The sequence below is a fragment of the Rosa chinensis genome, chromosome 4 (genome assembly GCF_002994745.2).
Source record: "Rosa chinensis cultivar Old Blush chromosome 4, RchiOBHm-V2, whole genome shotgun sequence".
Classification (NCBI taxonomy): domain Eukaryota; kingdom Viridiplantae; phylum Streptophyta; class Magnoliopsida; order Rosales; family Rosaceae; genus Rosa; species Rosa chinensis.
The window spans coordinates 32,421,143-32,425,493 of NC_037091.1; the positions used below are offsets into that span (position 1 = coordinate 32,421,143).

Genomic DNA, 4,351 nt, shown 5'->3' on the forward strand with positions numbered 1-4,351 from the left:
CACAACATTGTTTTGAGTTGTTGTTTGTTCATTATGTATTCCATACCTGGAATATCTTTTCATAAATAATGCTCCATATTACCACATAAACCCACACTAATCCATATCATATAAGTTTTTCAAACTTCCAAACATTCAAGTTATTAGATAATGTACCAAACAAGCCTTCCTAGCTACTACCTACACATGAATCAAACTTGGTAGCTCATATGCTGAAAGGAGGTAATCCATAGCACTTGCTTCTCAAGCTCTAAGATCCCAGTCCAAAACTCATTTACGTTGCTTCTCGAGCTTTGGATCATTACCTCAGAGTGGGCATCCTTGTTATGGCTTTAATGTCTTCCTTCCCAGTCCTCACTGTCATAATTGAAGACTGTTGAAAACCAGAAAAACGTTAATTAGAGTAAATAAGAACAGCATCCTTAATCTGGGCAATTGTATGATCATTAGGCCCTGCACCATTAAAAGTGAAAATAAGAATTAAACTACCACATGACTTGGCAATGGCACTAAAATTATGTGTATCATGTACACATTACCATGACAGGGATGCAAGATATATATCGAGACATGGATAGAGAACAAAATTGTATATAGAACTTTGCAATTTGCATGGAGCTACTGACTGAATACCTTTGATTAAGATTGTGCAAGAATGAGGGTTCTTCACATTTTCGACAAATGTGTACTTCTCTTCACCAAGGACGTGCTCATATACAAGTCCAGCCCAGCCAAGGCAATCAGGAGTTAAATCATCTACATAGTTCACTGCCTCCCCTCCACAAGCCAAAACCAACCGTTCCATATTTCTCCTCTTTGCTCTTCTCAGAGCAATAATCTACAAAATCAGGGGTTAGAAAAAGGTTGAACAAAAGAATTACACTGTACAAAAGTATAGCTAGTTCATAACAAAACACCAATCTGTATTCGTAACTTGACAAAACTAATATGACCAGACTTTATAAACAGTATTCTGATGGGTATTCCTAAAACTAGCTAACATTTTAGGTTTTCATCTTGTCATATATTGTGATTAAGATTCACAGTGACATTCAGAAAATTCTTAAAATGCTTGGGGGGGGGGGGGGGTGGGGTGTAGTATTGACTCTCTCATACAAGTGCACAGATTTTACTAGAGCAATAGAGAATAATCAAGTTGTTTGTAATACGCTTCCTGCAGACGCATAACATTTAAGGCGAGATGTAGAACCATAAAGTAACAGATTTCCAGATTAATCTTTCTTTTTTAAATGTATTTATGGAAATACTTATGGAGGCCTCTCTCAGATCTTTACCAAAGTGAAGCATTTTTTAGTCAAACAACCAATTCAGAAATTTGACAGAAGGTAATAAATAAATGATTCATGCTTACCCCTGCCCTTGCCAGAAGGTCCAGAGATGGGGGATCAATTCCCTTCTGATTGATAACGACAAAATTATTGTCATTACCAGAACAAACCTGCAAGTCACAAAGTATAGGAATCATTTCAGCATGTGCAGGAATGCTAGTGTGCTGCATCAACAATTTAAATGCAGTATCAATTAAAACATTCTACCTTATTTTTCAGCTCAATAATCTTTCTAACTCTCTCGTCAGACTTTAAGCTAAAACCATTGCTTCTCTCTGCTCCGCATTTGAATAGAAAAATCCAGAGTTCACTTCACTGAGAAGAAAACCATCAATTCCATAATGATCAGAATGCATGACTATGAGAACAGAAGATGATATCTGCACAAAGGACTGCTATCTTGTTCACAAGCTTTAAGAATAAAAAGTGAAAGCCATATTGCAAGCACAATGCAAAACAAAATACTCTTAATACAATGGTTTTTGCTCACAAATAACTTGTTTGTGAAGAAAGTATAAAGAGCTCCATATATAAATACTGATTCCACAATTTTAGAAACATTTGGATAAATTATTAACACCAAAATTTACGCAGGTTTCTTTACAACCCAATTTCTACATATTTACCTTTTCTCGTACTCCAGAGATACATTGGCTGTCAAGATGTAACAATTCTCTGCTCGTCGCTTCATATCAGGATGCCTAGAACCATGATCAAGGACAAGACCCTCAACCTAGAATAAGACATAGATTAACTGAGAAACTGTAGAATGACAACAGAAACTTCTATCCCATATACAAAGCACCGACAAAGCATACATCAAGCCCAGCAATCAAAAACAAAAGTTGATCTAGCCTGCAGTAATATGATTTTCAATTCCATCATTGAATCTTGGAATGAAGAAACAAAAATAATAAAAAGAATTGGAACTACATCCAATGATATTCATCAAGTGATCAAGATCAAAAGAGAATCTTAAAGGTTGAGTAGTATATAAGATATTAACATACCAAACGTGTATCTGCATCAAATTTATGGCGCATGTGCATAATCTCCACCATAAACAGATCAATTGCCTCCTCAGGTATGCGGATGCAAAGAACCTGTCAATAATGAAACTGTAGTTTGTAACAAATGAAGATGCAAGAGGTCTACAATAAATACTAGATTCTGTAAGCCACTTAACTTGAAAATTAGAATTACATGTGGAATAAACATTATTTCAAGCCTTCTTGCATAAACCACAATTACTCACCGCATTTACAACTATGTCAGTCAATTGATCATCCAATGCGTCATGTAACTGCAAAAAAACATTTTTCATATTAGCATGATATATAACAGGAAAAGATTTCCATTGCTGAGCAGGACTCAAACCTAAGAGTAAACCTCATTCTCCTCTTCCCCTTCTACCAAAAAGAAAAAGGAAAAGCATAATTCAAGATACCTTTGTTCGCACAGTTGTCCTTGCTACCATTTTTAGGATTTCTTTGTCAGGCTCACTTCCCATTACCACAGGAGTTTTAAATTTCTCGATAAATTGAAGTGTTGCACTTTTGGCAATCTCAAAACCATCAACCAAGACACGTGGATGCATCCCTGCAACAAAAATAAAATCATTATTATCAAGGTCAGACAAGAAGTAACGTACAAGATATGAACACATTTCAAGCATTTTTTTTTGCTACAAAACAGTCCACCAAGCACACGTGTCCTCTTTTCTCACTTAGTAACAGAAAACTGAAACAGCAGCCTCATTCCCAGATCGTAACAACAATAAAACTGGTGATACAACCATGCAGACTCCTAATATAAACTTCAACTTGTAAAATTCTAACAAACTGATAGGACATACGTATAAAACATGTATTGAATTCTAAAAATAGATATTTTATCCATCCAAATGGCTGAGAAGCTCAATTCTATATAGCCGTCTCATTTGAAGCAAAAGAACTTCCTGTTCCAATCAAGCATAAGAAAATAAATTTTATAAACACAACAGATTCATTACAAAAGAATAACCTTCAGTTTTTTATTACATTCTTGATAACATTTGAAGGCTACCTATAAGAATTCCAAAAAATAAAAAGTAATAGGATGGGCAAACCAATCTTCATCAATGAATCGTTCGGATTGTTTCATAAGCTCGCCAATGAATAGGACAGTAGAGATGGTGCCATCCCCGCTTATGTCATCTTGGGCAACAGCTGTCCTGGCAATCATAATTGCTGTGGGGTTTTGAATCTGCATTTCTTTGAGGAGAGTGTTGCAATCTTTAGTGAGCTTGATGTCTCCAGAGCCACCGACGAGCATTTTGATGGTGCCTTTGGGGCCGAGGTTGGTTTTGAGCACATCCTGCAAGCCCTTGGCGGCGTTGAGGTTCATGTGCAGGGCCGCCGATTTGTTCAGCACCTCCGCATTAGGGTTCAGCACTCGCACAAACATCTTCTTCTTTTACTCGAATTGAAACCCAAGTAAGTGGAGTAATAGAGATGGGAGGAATTGCTAATTAGAGACTGAGAGAGAGAGAGACCTGAGAGGTTCCAACGGACTGCATGGGAGTAGAGTGAATGGCTTTCACTAGTGCTCTGATTCCGCTATTCATCACATTCGTACAACAAGCAGCCTCTGTCATTTTCTTCTTTTCCTAAACCTCCAACCTCGTTTGCCCCAGAAGCTTCTGCCTATCCCTCTCCTTCGTACTCCGTCCCCCCAAATCCGCGTGCTTCCGATTCGACGAATCGCCGGAGAAGAACATTCTCGTGAAATTTGAATCTCCAGAGCTAGGTTAACGTCCACGCAACTCGTTCCAGGCTTCGGTGAGTGCTTGATCGGCCGAACAGAGAAGCTAGCCCTAGAATCGGAGAAACTAAAGAGTCTTCTGCATCTCTTTCAATTGCAGAAGAGCATTTGGATTTGGAGGCGAGGAGGAGAGAGAAAGTGGATCTAGGGCACTCTATCTCTTCCATTGCTGACGAGGATTTGGATTTTAGGGGATAAAG

The 4,351-nt window shown here is 37.9% G+C and overlaps 1 pseudogene; it reads right to left on the bottom strand.

The window, feature by feature from the left end:
- Window positions 1-301: 301 nt before the first annotated feature.
- Window positions 302-3,844, bottom strand: LOC112201024 (annotated as a pseudogene).
- Window positions 3,845-4,351: the final 507 nt, after the last annotated feature.